Raw genomic sequence first — 18671 nt, 5'->3', positions numbered from 1 at the left:
AATGATTGGATGACAAATTATTGTTTTTAACATTCTTATTGGATAGCAGTGAGGTGTTGGCTATCTTGGCACAGTCTACTTTCAGTTCTTTGTTCTAAATTTGCTATGCTTCTGTACAAATGCTACTCTGGGGGAGCATACCAGTTTCCTATGTTTCTAACCTCAATCTTCCTGTATCAAGGGTACACAGGGATGCACTCTAACTGACTCCCTTCCTTGGTTCCCAAATTTAAAATTGTTTTAGCTAGTAGACCAGTATGAGTTGCCTGAAGATACGCTAACAAACCACCACCACACCAGTTCAAAATAATATTTATCTTCTGAAGTTGTGTCTGATGTAAAAGCCATTAATTCTGAGCAGTTTTTAAAAGGCACTAAATTATAGAATGGAAGGCTTAAACATATGGCTTTATCTGCAAGGAATTTGCATGACAGTCTTCATGTTTTATCAAGGACTGGCAAACAAGGGATCTGCATGGGTTTTATGATCTTGGCAGAGAGTTGACTGTGGCTGATGTGACCATTTAAGGCCTGATTCAGACTCTTACAAACTTTTGCCATTTACTGACTCCATTCAGTACACTCAGACATTCACATTCAGTTTTCCAAGAGGTGATTGACTTGTGAAGCAAAATTTGAGGTCTGTTCCTAGAGTTACTTCTTTACCTTGTGAGCTAGGACAAATTATCTTCTTTCTTCCTCTGCTTCAAAGGTTTTCTTATCTATTTCAAGCTCCCTTGGGGAAGGCAAGGACATGGAAGTGAAAATACAGCTCAAGGCTTATTCATATGACCCAGAGATGCAAGATTCTCCCCACACTGTGGCCAACAAAATACCAGTAAAGTGCATTAATGCTGCTTTCCAGTTACGTACAAAAAGTGCTACACCAGCAAGAAAGTGATACTCATCTGCTTTAGGTGATAAACTTTCCAGGTAACAAATTCTCACAACATGCACCATTTCCTGTATGTCATAAAGCTCTGATCTTAACTTGGCTTTCTAGGATTACACCAAAGAGTTAGAACAGTCTCAGAACTTCTCTAATTTGTGCTAGCAACAAAGCTGCCTCATCCACTACTGCCTCTTTTGTTATGGGTCTAACACAAAGACTTCATAACCCAAAGGGCAGAGACCCTTTTACTGAACAAACAGAGAATCTCTTCTGCTTTTACTTTATTTTTTCCCCCCCTACATCTTTCTGTCACTTCTATTAAGCAACTGTTTCTTGTCTGGGCGCACTTGAAAGATTCAGTCTGCTGCAAAAACATTCTGCCTAACTAGACTTTATTCCCTTAAATCAAATAGTCATTATTTTGGGAACCAGCATGACAAGCAGAGACCAGGGCAATGAGCTGGCCAAGGAAACAGATACATACTGCAGAATATTTTAAGTAAAGGGATTATGCCTCTAGCACTGACTCACAATACTTAGGAGGTGGCAGGAGGTGGGTTTGTTAAGCCTGGCTCCTATGTGTCCTTCCATGCTTTTGTGATGAATCAGTAGTCTGATTTTTAGCCACAGATAAAGCAGTTTTTTGATGCCCTGCCATGAGGCCCTGGAGCAGTCAGAGTCAGCTGCTCTGGGATGAGGCAACAGCCAGCACCTTCATTCTACAACTGGGGAAGGAAGAAGCCACACAGCATTGGCTTCAATTAGTGACATTCCTAACAGGCAGGTTTAGTCATGCCTTAGGAAGGAATAGTCTGATAGCACAGCTCTAAGGGCAGCTAGCTGTGGACATAAGTGAGATGAAGTAACAGTGCTCAGCAAACCTTGACAGCAGTTTCCAGAATGGAGGTTTCTCACTTCAGGTATCTGTCTCTTTTGTTCATCTTTGTGGCCACCCTCATAGCTTCCACGGAGGTGGACTTGGCTAAAAAAACCAAAACCAAACAAACCAAATGTCATACCTGTGGGGCTATGAAGGTAGGAAGTTAATTTCAGCTTCAACCACAGAGGAGCTCAACTGGAAGTCTAACTCATGTCTACTGAACTTACAGTATTTTGAGAAATGCTTAAGCTAGTCTCGACCCTGTCTTCCCTAACACAGTGGGTCCCCAACCTGCTCTGACAGCAAGGAAACCACTTTCTCCATACTCCACTCTCCTCACTGTCACTTTCACACTTAATTCTCCACTGCAATTTGAAAAGCCAAAGTTAGAAAAGGCTTTAAAGATAAAGGTGATGTATTGATTTGAATCAGGTAAGGACCTAAGGACATCCAAGAAGACTACAGTTCCTCTTCCACTGACAATTTGTAATGATGTTCTCTGAACTAGCACCAGCTCTGTACACCAGCACCATGGTGTACAGATAGTCAGAGATCACACATGCCTTCATGAAAGTCACATTCTCAGAGGTATGCACTTAAACCAGGCTTTTCTATTCCCCTCACCCTGCTGAAGTTGCTTTCCATATGTTGAACATACTCAGAATTTCCAATTAGAGATATAGGAACTGACGTTTCAATTTCACTGAAAACCTCCAAGTCAGTTTTCACTCCAAACTAGAAAAGTTTTATGTTTCAAGAATTGCTATCTCAAGAATATAACTGCTGGACTAAAAAAAAAAAAAAAAGTCATTCTATTTCAATTAAATTGAGAAGACTTGTTCAAACAATGCTGTTTTGAAGTCTGACGATACTGTAACTTGTCATCCTTTCAGAATAATGCTTTCAGTGAAAATAAATCCATTTTTATTTGCTTATGTGACAGAGTTATCCCTGGTGCCAGAATTTTACCATAAAGGTTTTGAATTTGTTAAAACAACTTTAGTGTGGAAACTTTGTCAGAAGTCTTCCTATCACATCTACTCTCAAGAGCCTGCCTCTCTAGCTGTCATCACAAGCCTCTGTTGAGCAATGCACCCACTCTAGAGCAGTCAGTAGGTTACAGGCATGACTACTAGTGATTATCATCTCCATACTGCTAAAAGACCACTGGTTACATGCCAACAAGTGTTCATGCTTTATACTCCTTAAAACTGATCCCAGCCTCTTCCTTGAGTATTTCTTCAGCTCCATTTTTGCTCTGTTTACTCAACTCATAATGACTTTAGATCAGCAAGTTAAGGGAAAAAAATACTAGAAATATGTAATTTATGACACTTCTAGTCAGTCTCTACTACCATACTTCAGTGTGGCAATTATCTGGGCAATGCCTCCAGCTGAAGCCACCAGCTTGCTGCCCTGGAGGGTTCAGCCAACTGAGGAGTACTCCATGAATCATATTTCCACCCAGTCTTTTAAGAGATACACTTAACATTTAATAAAGAGTTGACATTTTGTAACTTAGGACTAAAAGCAGCAAAAAGTTCACTCATGAACAATTCCTTTATAGCAAAAGCATTGGTACTATGAACAGGAATAACGACAACAGCTCCAGTATGCAATATTCTTCTACCTGGAATCAGTGGTACTTGCATGAGAGCAGGCACAAAAGCCACACCCTAGGACCAAGTCCTTAAAATAGCCATGTTGAAAGAAGTTATGGCAGATACTACTGTTCTACTCTCCTGTATTTACTGAGAACAAAATTCTTCCAAGGGATAGATTTCAGACACATGCACCAAAGAAATTAATTGCACTGGTAACTTTCCAAGGAGTGGAATTTGTTATGTTTATTCAAAAGTAGCAATCCAGTGGAGAAAATATAGCCTTGATATTTTACTTGCATAATCAGCAAATGAGCTGGAAAGAATGTCAAAGCAGAAAAACAAAGGGCTGGCCAGGAGAAAAGAAACACACAGATTTAGTGACAATAATGTTAAGATACAAACAGTGGAAGGGAAGTGAGAAATACTGGGCCACTACCTCCAGTCTTTTCTGCCTAGGCTCTTGATGTGGCTCAAAGATGATGGATTTTCTCCACTGTTTGGCAAATGAGACATTTACTGCATGTATGTAAAGCCAGACACAGCAGTAGAAAAAGGGGATAACATGGTGCCCAGTGGCCCAATCTCCCAATTACCTGCTGGTAAGAGTTCACAGTTTGCCAACACTGCACTCTGTCTACTACTCTAGCCAACTACTGTCTGCACTCCAGATACTCCAAGCTGACTTGCATCACAGATTGGGCTATCATGTAGTTAAAAAATGGGATGGTCCTTACTTGTACCAAGCTTGTAACCTCCTCAAGATGTGAGCTGAATGCTGCTTTAGATCACAAAGCTGATAAACTCACCACCATCTTAGCAGATCAATTGATTCATTTTTCCACAGAACAGAGCTGCAGGGTGAAGCCTGAAGGCAGTGACAGTTGCAGCTGACTAAAGTGCAAGAATTTGGATTGGTACCTGCTGTAGTAAAAGCATTATATCTCTGGAGATATTCAAAACGTGTCTGGACATAATCCTGAGCAACCTGCTCCAGGTGAACCTGATGCAGCAGAAGTTGGACTAGATGGTTTCAGAGATCCATTCCAAACCCTACTAGTCTGTGTTCCTACACCTGTGTAGTAGACAGGAGGTATCAGAGTTGGTGTTTCAGGCTGGACTATACAGCACTTCCCCATCAGCTTATGTGACCACAACCTAGGCAGATACAACACCAGAAAACAGTCATTAACTTGGACAAGACTTTGCACCACTGCTCTTTGTTCAAATGTCAGCCAGATGGAGAACACCCAGATCATTCCACACTGAAAACATGCCTTCTAGGCTGACAACATACCTTAGAGGAGCAATGCTGCTCTTTCACCAAGACAAGTGGGATGGGCAAGAGGTGGGAGAACCACATGCATAAGGAAAATGATACATTGCCATTCCTTGCACCCTTTCCCTCACACTTGAAGGAGAATAGCTGTTCCTGACAATTGGCCAACCACCATTTGTTTCAAAGGCATCAGCAAAAGGCTAAGAAACAGATTTGCTTCAAACAAACATCTGTTTCTAACAAAAGCTGGAAGAAGTTGGCTGAGAGGAATCCACAAGCCCTCAAAACTGAAGTGGTACCTGGCTCACAGAAGAAAATAACCTTTTTAAAGGAAAACCAAGAGCACCAGAAAACCCCTCCTACTTTCCTTGGTTATAAAGCTATCCAGACAAGGAGAGGAACTTTTAAGGGCTTTGGGGGAATTAGTAGTATCAGCATTATCCATATATTTCAGAAAGCACTCAAAACTATTGCCTTCCCAGACCATTAGCTATTTAAGTTTAACATAGCTTATTCCCAAAACAGATGGTTAAGAACAGGAGTGAGAAGAAGTGGTGGTTTACATTAATACGTTACTCTGTCTGTTCCCCAAGGACTAACACTGCAAGAAAAGGGTGAGTCTGGGGAAGACAGCAGCTATGAAAAGATTCCTCTAACCCTTAACTGCTTGCAGCTGCTATCTGTGCCATGCTCCATAAACAAGCCAGGCTTTGTCTGAGGCTGTGTTTCTGTGCATTGCTCAAAGAAAGAAATATCACTGTCTAGACCTGCTTATGAAAGCACTTTCAATATTTTCTGCAGAAATACTAACACTTACCCAAATAAGAAAAAACGACTTTTATCATTTTCATATGAGAACAAAGAAATGGATTTAAAGTGAAAAGACTAAATAATAGAATTAAGAAAATGGACCAAATACAGTAAGCTCCTGTTTATGCCCTACACATTTTCTTCTCAAATCAAATTCCTCATCATAAGAGTCACAAAACTGAAGCAAAAAAAGAGAGTTTAGGACAAAGAAGACATTTTCATTGTCTTCTGTTCATTAAGAGGAATTTTTAAAACTATTTGAAATGCACAGAGAAAACAACTCCAACACCCTGACCAAGGCTCAAAGCAAGAAAAAACCCACAGTATTTACAACACTATTTCTCAAGAACATCATGGGCAATGTCTTAGGTGAATCAGTATTTCTTCATCATGGTCAATCATTCAGCATCCATTTGCTCATTTCCCATACTGCTTTGAAACTTGTAGTACAAATAGCCTCAATTTCACCATATCACAACATGGAAAGCTCTTTCAGAACACTTGTATTTCTGCTGCCATCTTTGGATGGTTTTTGATGGGATTATCAAGCCAGTCATACATTTTAGAGCTATTCTAAGCAAGCAGGAACAAAGGAAGTATGAGGGCTTATTCCAGTCACTATTGGTTAGTAAGAGTAGAAAGCACAAACAGCACTGAAAGCAGCAAGAAGTCAACTATTTCACATTTTAAACATCCTCCCGTGCAACAGAGAGGTTCAAAGAGGCAGCTCCACTATCCACACAACTTCTGTAGCTTTTAGTGGTAGTGGGGCATACTGCAAGAAGCTGTCAACATCTAGAAAACTCCCTTCACATATAGACACAGGACCTTCCTAACAACAGATTTCTGCTTCAGAAAAGGACTATCCTAATCAACAAACCTTCACACTTTTAAGTTTGGAGAAAGCTCCATGCAAAATTTGGTCAAAGAACAGGGAAACAAGTGGAAGGGACAACACAGCATAACTCCAGAATACCTGTCTCATGCAGCACAGCACCAACACCCACCATAAGCTTTAAAAACTGAAACACCTCGTACAGCCTTTCCCTTATAAAACACCACCCAAAGACCTTCTGCTTCATTTAAAGAGGTACAGGCAGCAATCACTCAGTGCATGCTCCCCTCCCTCCCCTCCAGTTACTATCCCCGTAATGGCTTTGATCTGCTAAAGAGCATCAGCTTTCTGTTGCAGCTGGTCAAGAATGCTGAGGTTATTACACCCCTCTTCCGTTTGAAAAAAAAAAAAAAAAGAAAAGAACAAGATACTGTAAATCCAAAGCTTAAACTGGATCAAATTTTGCTCAGTACATGCTAAAATTGTGTATACCAGAGGAAAGCAGTCAGCCCCTCTCGCACTGTGCTTCCTAAGGCCCCTGCCACACACAGAGCCCTGCCTCACTGCTGCACAGGGCTTTACCCATCTACAGCAAACAGTGTGGGCTTGAGAGAAATTGGCATTTTCCATCAAAACTCTGCTTTGATCAAAGATTTCCAGCCAGCTTTCCTTTACCCTGAATATATTAGAGGCAAAAGATCATAACAGGAAGGGGCTTTCAGTTTCAAATCATGATTCTCATCCAATGTAACAGTTATGTTTACCAAGCCACCTTATTTATTTTCAATTTCATTTATTTATTTGCCATCTAAGCCCTTAGAAACATCAGTGTTTCTCTTACTTCTCATAAAACCCATTTTTAATTTGATTTTAATTTTTACTCAGAGGAAGGGTGTAGCCAAAGTAAATGGTAATTTGTGAACTGACATTCCTCATTTACAAAAGAAAACAGCTGTACAGCCAGCTTTCTCACTATCCCTCCACTAAGAGAATGTGGAAAAGAGAAATCCACCAGGAAAATATACAACAAACAGCTGCATACTTCTAACCATTGCTCTTTAAGCAGCGTGTCCTGCTCCCTGGAGGCAAATGGCAAACTCATCCTGATTCTGTGGAGCTGCCTACAAGGCAGGAAGGGAACTGTGGAAAATATTTCAAGGTTACTGGTCCAGGAACATCCCACATCACCTACTGCACAGATGTGTCCAGATGTGGGCTGGTAGCCTTCTGCTCAAGGGCAGTTGTATTTTACACAGAGACAGCTCCCAAGCGAGGCAAGGTAAGGCACAACAGCAGACCTGTGCTCCTGAGCTTGGAAACACCAAACAATGACCACTCCTCTGTCAGCAGCTGTTTCATGATCTTCTTGTGCACAGCCTCAGATGGAAGCATTTCAACCAAAGCAGGAGCTCAGAAGTGCATCAGCTCAAAAGAGGTTATGGTGTCTCCTCCTCTAGAGATCTTCAAAACTCACCTGAACATAGTCCTGTGTGACCTGCCCTAAGTGGTTCTGCTTTGCAGAGAGGTTGGACTTGCTCTGGAGTTCCTTTCTAACCCCTAATATTCTATTATTCTATAAAAGAGAATCCAACCAATTCACACAATCATAGAATGGTTAGGTTGGAAGGGACTTTAAAGATCATCTAGTTCCAACTCCCTTGCCATGGGCAGGGACACCTTCCAAAAGACCAGGCTGCTCAAGGCTCTGTCCAGCCTGGCCTTGAACCTTTCCAGGAAGGAGGCATCCACACCTTCTCTGGGTAACCTGTTCCAGCTTCTCACCACCCTCACTGCAAAGAATTTCTTCCTAATATCCAATCTAAATCTACCATCTTCATTCATGACTGTGGTCTCGGTAGCAGCAAATTCATGGCACAATTCTTTTTCATGTAGCTGATGAAGTATACCATTACTGTAAGGAAAGGATTAGATGGTGGGGCAGAAAGCAGGAACGCTTAAGTACCTGTAGATTTTCCAGGGTCAGTAGATCACAGAATTGCAGAATCACAAAACTGTAGAGGTTGGAAAGGAGCTCCAAAGATCATTGAGTCAAACTTCTTTGCCAAGACAGTATCACCCAGGGTAGTTTGCTCAGGAACACACCCAGGTGGGTTTTGATAGCCTCCAGAGCAGGAGACTCCACAACTTCTCTGGGCAGCCTGTTCCAGTGCTCCACCACACTCACTGTAAAGAAGTTTCTCCTCATGTTGAGGTGAAACCTTCTATGTTCCAGTTTGTAGCTGTTGCACCTTATCTTACTGCTGCTGACCACCAAAAAGAGATTGGTCCCATCCACTTGACATGCATCCCTCAGATGTTTGTATATATTGATCAGATCTCCTCTCAGTCTTTTCCTTTCCAGACTAAACAGCCCCAGATTTCTCAGTCTGTCTTCATAGAGGAGATGCTCATGGAAGCTACAGAGGATTTTTTGTTAGTTTGTTTTAACCTGTGCTGTAAGAATTGCCAAATGTAGGTTGTACAGAGCACTCATTCTGTGTCTGCATGTAAGAAAGGCCTTTGAGAGAAAAATACATCTGCAAATTTGCAGTAATGTTTCCAGAAGAACACAGGAAAATCTCACCAAAGGGAGGACTGAGGTCAGTGACTCATTTGGTGCAAGCAAAATGACCACTTTGGCATCAATTAAACAATGCTGATTTATGGAAAATGATGCTTTGTGTCTAATGAAGTTGCACAAATTTTTCTCAGTCAGCATTTTCCCTCACAGTCACCAGGGGCTTGCATGTGTCCTCTCTATTCCTGGGTGTATTATTTCAGTACCACCCCGTCTCCACTCTGTGGAAGAGAGCTGATGTAGGCACTTACTCTCAGTTGTAAGTAAAACCTCAGAGGCTGTGGCCAAAAAGACACCCCGAACCCAAACTGTCACATTTCTCACAGACTCTTTTCCAGCCAAATAGAGAATCAAATGCCTAATAAAATACCATGCTACCATTTCTTGCCCTTTTTAAATGGGACTCTCAACATCTCATTGATTTTTCCTTAACAGCCCAGCTTCTGCATAACATGGCAAAGTACTGCCCTGCTGTTAAATTCCCCTTCCTGGTGTAAGATACATAATAAAACTTGAATCTTTAAAGCCATCAGCTAAAAAAAAAACCAACCCTGGTAAGTGTGGAGACTTCATTGTGTACAAAAACCTCATGGTAGTTAAGCCAGTTTCATGGTCTGAGGAAGTCTGATTCATGTGCTGGTGGGCTGAGAGACATAACTCTTTGACTTCTTTTAGGGCCTGCCTCACTCTTAGTTTTCTCTTTGTGAGCCTTGTTTGATTTTTCAGGATAAAAAAGCAGAGATTTTGGTAGAAAACACTTGTGGGAAGCTTCCAGATCTCTTTTTTTTTCCTCTCTGAAGATTGAAAGGTTGGTGTTATATCCATCTAGAAGAAGGGAACAAATCATGGATGGTGAGGAAAAGGCATGCTTTTACTGTCAGACTCTTTCACCTGCAAAAGCCAAACCCTATCTATCCCCATCTCCTCTTTGGCAGAAGTAACAGACTCTGCTATATGTTTATCAGGACTGTGGCATATGGAAGTGGCAGGACCATGATCTTTTCTGGGTGCCCCCAGCAGGCCTCTACCCTCTTTGTTTTTTTCTACACCCAGAACTAGATCTGGAGGAATTTGTTGGCCTCAATTCCCCTCAAGCTCTCTAAGTCTTCTAGTTACAGGGCTTCAGGCGCCTGCAAGTCAGATTGCACATCAGATCAATTCTTCAACTTTATTTCTGCCTTTCTTTAATCAGATTGACAATACATAGGAAAAAAAACCATCCTCAATACTGGATTGCTCCGCCAGTAGTAGTTGATTGCCCCTTTGTGGACTGCATAGTTTGCAACATCTTCAATGAGCCAGCAATATCACAAAAGTCATGGCATCACAGGACAAGAAGGGTTGGAAGGGACTTCTGGAGGTCATCTGGTGGAACATGCTAACTCTTCAGAGGAGGGACAGCTTTGATCATGCTGTTTGAGGCCTTGTCTAGCCAAGTTTTTTATGTCTTTAAAGCCATGTGGGCTGTTTCGGGAAGCATAAAGAGACCTCAGAGTTAATAGAGGGAGGCAGCAGAATGAGCCAGTTGTTAGGAAGTTATAGAGGAATACACTGAAGGATACATGTGGAAGCATATTTTACCAATCTTACTTAGCATAAAGCCATGAAATTGTTTCTGGGGAGTTCACAGATTCATGGAGCTCCTGTGGTGCATCACTTCTGGGCCTCCAGGCCATTATAATCCAAGATTCTCCAAAGACCTCTGCTGTGCCATCAGCACTCTTACTTTTCCCATTATTTGGCATTTTTCTTAACAGTTCAGTTTCTGAAGACATGGAGTTGCAGAACAATGTTGACTTACATGGTAAAGAAAACAAATCCTACTTGATTACAGAGGAAAACAGAATAGAGAACCTCACAAATTCAAAGGCCACAAGTCAAAAGCACCCCCAATTAATTTTACTAGTTCAACACACAGTGAAAGCTGATTTTCTACTGAGCCACATCGGATGTGTGGATTCTCAATCATTTCCCCATTAGAGGAGCTTTCATAACATCTCTCCTGGGCACATTCAGACTTACTGAGGCCTGAACTCACACTTCAATCTTCTCTTTCAGTCATAAGATCTCTCTCCTACTCAACAATTTATTGCCAGCACTTACAGAAACAAAATTAACTTTGATGTTTTTCCCCTTCTGGTAAAGTTGGTTGACATGAGTCAGTGGGTTCAGAAGTCAAGGGGAGAGGAGGATGATTGTGTAAGGAAACAAGGCGTAGGCAACACAGCTAAAATGACCAGACAACTTGTAAACCATCCTTACCTTCCTCAAGGATACTGCTCCTGCTTTAAATGCCTGTCTTTGCAAGGTAGAAAGAGTCAAAGCAAGGCTAAAGCTGAGGGCAGAACTTGTCACAAGAAGGATAAAACATGAAAGATCTTGTGGTTTACTATTATGCTATGGGTATAGAGACAGATACATCCTGTTTTATCGTAGGAAGTGGAAGGCATGGAAAAATGCTGCTGAAAGAACAACCACTTATTTAATCACAGAATCACAGAATTGCCTAGGCTGGAAAATACCTTTAACGCTGAGTCCACTGACAAGTCCTTGGCTAAACCATATTCCTAAGCACTATATCTACATGATTTTTAAATACCTCCAGGGACTGGGTCTCAGCCACATCCCTAGGCAAGCTGTTCCAATGCCTGATAACACTTTCAGTGAAGAAATTCTTCCTAATCAAATAAAGACCCTAAAATTCTATTGAATTGAAAAAATAAATCAATATTGCAATGACTTACATACTGGTTTCCTGTTGCCAAAGAGACATTTGTGACTAGCTTTCCAATGAAGAAGCATTTCACAAGAGGCTATCTAGCTACAAGCTGGTGTGTCATGTTCTAGAAGAAGTTTTTTTTCAGAGCATTGGGTTCACCACCCATTTGTCTCAACAAAAATTGCGTTAAATTATTTCTCCTTTTTTTTTTCTGTTACCAGTTCTACCTTTCATATCTGAAAGAAGTTTCTCTATAATTAATGATAAATGTACTCTTTTCTCTGATTACTCTTTTTTTTTTTCATTCAGATAAACCCTTACTTGTTTCGGTAAATTATGAGCTACTTATTTGAACACACTGCTTAATCTGCTGTGGTTGGAAAGCAAGATATTATTCAAAGTTTGGGTTTTTTTCCTCTTCCAGCAATTTTGTCCGTCTTCACCTGTGGAAAGTAGTTAGGATTTGTCCTTATCTGGACCCTGATTTTTTGAAATTATTTTTGCACACAATTCTTTGCTGTCAGAACCTTGCAACAATCCCAAATCCAGGAACAGAACAACTTCTTGCTGCAAGAAATGAAAGTTAATCTCTCTCATTTTCAGGCACTTTGAGTGGTTTTTTTACTTCTAACCAGTGTGACATTCATCCAGCATTTAATCCAATTAAGAGTCACACCTTGGATTTTAAGGTTCTCTAATGTACACATCTCATCCTACCACTCTCGTGTTAACTTGATACTCTCGAGACTCAACTTATTACTTTCACGTGTACTTCTGCTCTGTCTAGCTCACACCAGTGGAGGACTGTAATTTCATTGCATGGGTCCATCTCTTTGGGTTTCTTTCTGCTGTTATTGAGTAACTACATCTACAACAAACTCTACATATATAAAATAAATACATAAATACAAATATAAACATAAATATAAACATAAATATAAACGTATAGATAAATATAGATATAGATGCAGATATAGATAGAGATGTAGATAGAGGTATGCGTTAGGCTATGTCAGAACTGATGGTAAATCATTTTACAGCATACTCTTAAAAGACCCACAGGGAAAGAAAATATTGTGTGACAGTATTTCAGAGTGTGAGTTGCTTGTGAACTATTCAGAAAGAGCTCCATTTAGAAGCTACATTAATGAAACCACCCAAGTTCATAAAGCCAGTTGTTGAGGAATTAAGTAGATATTTGGTGGTCCAGACCAGCTGAATGTATTCCAACCTTAAAATAGTGAGTAGGCTGTGTAAATGGCCTCTGAACTTCTAGGTGACATGGCATTGTTTTTACTGAATGATTAAAACACTCCAACACCCACAAAGAACTTCCAAAACAGCTGAGCAAATGCTTTCAGAGGGTGTCACACTTTTTCCTTTCCATATTTGAGACGTGCTCTTTTCCATGAGTATACTATGTAAATAAAAATGTTTGGGCAGATGTTTGCAGAAAACAAAGAAAAAGGGTCACGAAACCCATTAGAGCTGGAGAAAGGGCTCACAGTTTCTCTTAAAAAATAAACACAGTTTCATCCATCTTTATCAGTGAGTCACAACCCATGCTCATTGCAGACAGTCTTCCAAGCAGAGTGAAGATGGATGTAATAACCATGAAACACTGAGCCATCACCCAGAGAAGGAAGAAGACAGAGGAAAGAATAACACTAGAGTAGAAAGGCCAGAAATTCTTCTAAAAACAAAACACAGCACAAAGAGAGAAAAAGTTCAATTAAACATATATTCCCTAATGTGCGAGACAGTGGTGTTCACTTTTATCTCATGCTAGCACCATAAGGACTAAAATGATGATGAACTCCAACACATGACATTTTGTATGAGTCATTGCCTTGAAGTATTTACTGCTTTAGTACAGAAAGCAAGAGGCAGAGAGAATGGGAACAGCACACTGATACCCCTGACACCGAAGCTCAGTATAACAACTCCCCAGTCATAGAATCATAGAATCAACCAGGTTGGAAGAGACCTCCAAGATCATCCAGTCCAACCCATCCCCCAGCCCTATCCAGTCAATTAGACCATGGCATTAAGTTTCCCTGTCATTTAAGAACAGTTCATAATGTAAAGCTCTTTTTACTACAGGGTCTGAAGTGCTATTTTGTAAATCCTTCACCCCAATCATTGACTGGTGATGTCTTCCTACCATTATGGACTGGAAGAAAGGTAGCAGGAAACAAGGAGGGGAGAGGCTGTCTTAATGTCACTCCAGGACACAATATATGTCTCAACATAAGATACACAAATGGTCCTCTCCCCTGTCCCAACCAGAGAATATAAATAATCAACCTGTTGCAGCACTACATCACGTTGTTGTAATACATGTTGGGCAGTAAGACATGCATGTAAAAGGAACCTTTCAGAGTTCTGATGCCAATTTTCACACAGAGTCAGTCTAGGAGATGAAAAGGATCACTTAATTGAGGGGCAGTTCACCCTGAAAACAGAAAAAAATAATCAATGCTGTGTCAGTCATCTCAGTCACCTGCAACTGGTGCTCACCAGAATAGATCTGTGAAAGTGAATTGGCACTGGTTCACACAGAACCACAGAACCACAGAACCACAGAATGGTAGGGGTTGGAAGGGGTCTTTGGCGATCATCTAGTCCAACCCTGCATTGTCACCAAAGTAGTTTCACTTACGGCAGATCACACAGGAACATGTCCAGGTAGGTTTTGAAAGTCTCTAGAGAAGGAGGCTCTGCAACCTCTCTAGGCAGCCTGTTCCAGTGCTCTCTCACCCTCACAGTAGAGTTTTTCCTCATGTTGAGGCAGAACTTCCTGTGCTCTAGTTTGTGTCTGTTGCCCCTTGTCCTATAATTGGGCACCAGTGAATAGAGACTGGCCCCATCTTCTTCTTGCTACCCACCCTTAAGGTGTTGGAAACATTGATCAGATCCTCTCTCTGCTTTCTTTTCTCCAGGCTAAACATCCCCGTGTCTCTCAGCCTTTCAACATCTTGAACATCTTGACACTAAGTATCTGACTTCGAAGAAATAAAAGCAAAGGGAGATTTGGTATTCACACATTGAGCATGAAAATAGCCCCTCCTTGTACCTATACACAGCAACAATGCCCCACTAACAACTAGAGCCAACATGGAGTTGTGTCAACATATGACTCAGAAGAGGAGGAGGAGGAGGAGAAGAAAAAACAGGCCACAGAAAGGCAAGTCTGCTGTAAGAAAAGCAAACAAAAACCAGCAGTCAAAGCAGCTGTGTTCAGAAGGGAGAGTGTGCAACTCAGAAATATGTTAAATTAAGGGGAAAGTCACCTTTTTATAATTCCTAGTATTTATAACAAGCCTGTCATACATTTGCAGAGGGGGCAGGGGAATGAGAGACATAATTAAGCAAACATGGGATGATTAAAAAAGTAAAGCTGCTCTCCCTTTGATCCAAACCACCATTACCAACACCCCAGCTCAGAGCACATTCCATCTTTATTTTTTGAAATCAGCCCACTCCTGAAGTGCCAGATGCTTCCCTAAGCAAGTGAGGCGGACACAAGTCCAAATGTACACCAAACACATCAAGAGCATTTGCAATAAAATATTTCAAGGGAAGCAGCCCCATCCTATATGTTACAACTTCAATTTAACAAAGCAGGGTAGGAAATCACAGATTATAATTTTTGTGCTGCTCCAAAGATCCTAAAAAAAAAAAACAAAACAGAGTAAGGAAGCAGTTGCTTTTGTCTGGTGGCCTCCTCAAGACTAATGCAGAAGAAGCATTTAACAGACAGCAGAAAGGTGAAGTTAGCTCTGACTCATCAGAATTTCTTGCATATCAGTGAGATTTAGAACAGACCTGTGGTTGAGCTAATAAAGCAGCAATCTGATTTTCCAATCAAAATTGATTTTCATTCCAAGGTACTTCAAAAGTCCTGACAGTTCAGCATTTATTTGAATCCCAAATTAAACAGGAATATTACTTCTCAAGATTCTGAGCAAAACAGTAGTAATCTGATCCACGCTTCACTTTCATATCAGCTTTTAAAAGAAGATTTCCTTTTACATTCTGAAAATATAATAAATTAAAAAACTTAAGTTTTATGCCATTTTGGGGGTATTTGATAGTACCAAATCCCTGAGTCTGAATAATCTATAAATTTTATGGACATTTTGCTTGCATTTCCAAAATTTTAACTTTGAGAATGCAATGCCTTCCAACAGAAAAATAAACATTCTGTCAGGGTATTTGAGTCCCACAGATTCTCACCCAGCAGTGCACTCAACACCCTAGTGTACTTGGGTCATGAAAGAATTAAAAGTAGTAGCTATTAAGCTAAAGAAAAATAAAGATGCTGATCCCTAAGAGGCATACAAGACATGGTGCAGCACTTTTGATGACTGTCACCTAACAACAAGGATGTCCACCGAAGAGGCAGAAAATGTCAGCGGAGGGTGATCCTCCTGCTTCTCATCAAAGGCCTAATGCTACATCGCTGACTATATCTCATCATTAGAACCCCTATCCACTTGCCACAAGAGTAGGAATGATAGCCCACATCTCTGGCTCAGCTTCAAATGGCACTTCACCTGATTATAATTTCACTTGTGGTTTCAAACAGGAAAGTTGTTGTTGCCCTCTTGTTCTCATAAATGCTGCTATGCAAGGAAGGTGTGTGGGTATGCTGCTTCATTCCTCCCCATCACAGCTGCTTTCTCTTGAGTATTTATTTCCCTTGAATAAGTATTTCCACTGAAAAATTATTCTAGTGAATAGTTAAAAGCATTTCAGGATTCTGCAGCATGGGGCTGTTTCTGATCCAAATACACTGTGGAGCACATCTCCCATCCCAACTGTGGAACAGCTGTCATAGCTGTACCCTTGCCCTTTCTCCTGAACCCTTGATTTCAGCCTGTTTCAGAGTTGTCTATGGTAAAAAAAAAGCTCTGTAACAGAACAGACAGCTTATGAATAGCTGGGTCCTCGGTGCAAGCCTTCTTGAGGATTTCCACCCACGCTGCATCAGGGAAAGTGGCTCCTCTGGAATCAATTAAAGATCTACTCAGTTTATTTCCATTAAACCCTCTTGCCCCATCTCTCAAGCAAGAGAAGTTCATGTCTCCACAAATGCCCTTCATTGCAGTCTCCTTAAGTATATCTCTGTTTTGCCCTGCTTCATCTATACAACATGCTGGCTGTTGTAATATCAAGATAGTTATATTACCAGGAAAAGTCTTGGGTGTGAAAGGAAATTTTAATTTCCTCTTTAGCTAAGAACTTTACAATATGTGTTTTAATAAAACAGAGAGAGTCAAATTATTTGCTTGGAAATGCCAAGGCACATGAAAATTAATTAGGGTAGCAATAGCCTGGCTGTAGAGCTTCTCTTGAGGGTTTGCACGTGCTCAGGGTAGTCAAAGCATGGATTCCTTGAATAAATGTCTTCTAAAGCTGCAAATGTCTACATTTAATCTCCATGCAGAGAAATACTGCCTTTCAAATCAGGCTTGTGATACACCAAGGGCCAAGTTTATCTCTTTTCCTCCAGTATCATCCATCAGCCCTGAAGTCAGTGAAGATGCTGCTAGCAGGGAGGTGTGACTGTGCCAGTGTGTCAAACATACTCCACAACCTGCAGGAGATTACACAATATTTTTTTAATAGCTCCCAGCGGGAATAAATCTTGAGAGGTATTAGGCAAAATAGCATAATAGTCCTGCTAATCTGCTTCTCCAGAGATTGGGTTTAGGCCAATAAGTAATGGTTTAGCAAAAAAAGTAAAAAAATGTCAAGGACAATCAGCTGCTATAAGCTTAGATCCAATAAATACCCTGGGTGTTTAATTGTCCATCATTTTATATGCTGTAATTCCTCCACTGATACCTCTGGGTAGCTCAAAATGCTGTCAGTCACCTTAAGCTTTTGCAAATCCTTCAGCCATCTGAAGAGTGAGACATACTTCCCTTGTCTCTCAGAGCACAGGATAACCTCTGACACACCCTCCAAAACTGAAGGCCAAGATACAAAATTAAGAGAGAGGATGGAATGGTGTGATAGGCAGGATGAGCGTGGCTCCAGAGAAGGGAACGGGAGCAAGCAGGACCTAATGCTCCAAGGTGGCTGGGGACAGTCAGAGGACTTGGAGGCAGCTTGGATGCATGAGAAGAACCTGTGGGGTTCCCAAAGGCTGAGTACACTCATCTGAAAAGGCACCACCACTACAAATCCCTCAATTTTCATTGCACTAGGGCAGCAAAAACATGAGTAAATGAGGCAGTAACTTCACCCTATGCAAATTCTCTCTGAGGAAGATTTTCTCTCAAAGGCAGGCTGGATTGCCTCTACCAGTGAGTGCAAGGGTCTTCTACCGGGATTCAGCAATCTCTTCTCAGCTAGTGCAACAGTCTTGGTAACCTCTTGCTTTTGAGGATATTAATTTTCTGCTAAGTCATTAGAAGAAATTGCATATTCAGTGCTATTGGCGGCTGTGGGCACTGGGGTGGTTTGCTCCCTGTAATAGAAAAGATTGCTAGCAATTCTTGCAAGTGAATGCTGTTACCCCACTGAATACCTACCAAATAATCCCTCATTCTTTCATGGGCTGCAATATAGAAATCGTTGGTGGTGAGAATGCAGAAATAGACACAACTGGCTAGGAACATCACCCAAAGTTATAAAAAAACCTTCTTCTGATTCATGCAAGTGAGAAAACAATTGCTATGCCTACATGCCAGCTGGCAACTGAGTTTTCCATGAGTCTGCTATTCTAGGCTCTACCAACAATACATGTCTGTGACCATCTTCCAACATGATTCACCCCAGTTTGTTTTCAAAGGCACATATACACAAGCACATGTACACGACAAACATAAACTGCAGCTCACGTTAGGAGCTGGATTGATGCTTTTGTACAGCTCAGACAGAAAGAAAGGATTTTTTGTTCAAAGTTGTTCTGTCTGTTACTCTGTATCTGAACATTACCTATTTCTTGACATGTACATCCACAGCAAGTGATCATAGAATCATAGAGTCAGCCAGGTTGGAAGAGACCTCCAAGATCATCCAGTCCAATCTAGCACCCAGCCCTAGCCAATCAACTAGATCATG

This window comes from Pogoniulus pusillus, chromosome 2 (genome assembly GCF_015220805.1).
Source record: "Pogoniulus pusillus isolate bPogPus1 chromosome 2, bPogPus1.pri, whole genome shotgun sequence".
NCBI classification, from domain to species: domain Eukaryota; kingdom Metazoa; phylum Chordata; class Aves; order Piciformes; family Lybiidae; genus Pogoniulus; species Pogoniulus pusillus.
The sequence above is the reverse complement of the archived record's forward strand: the minus strand, read 5'-3'. Positions refer to the sequence as shown.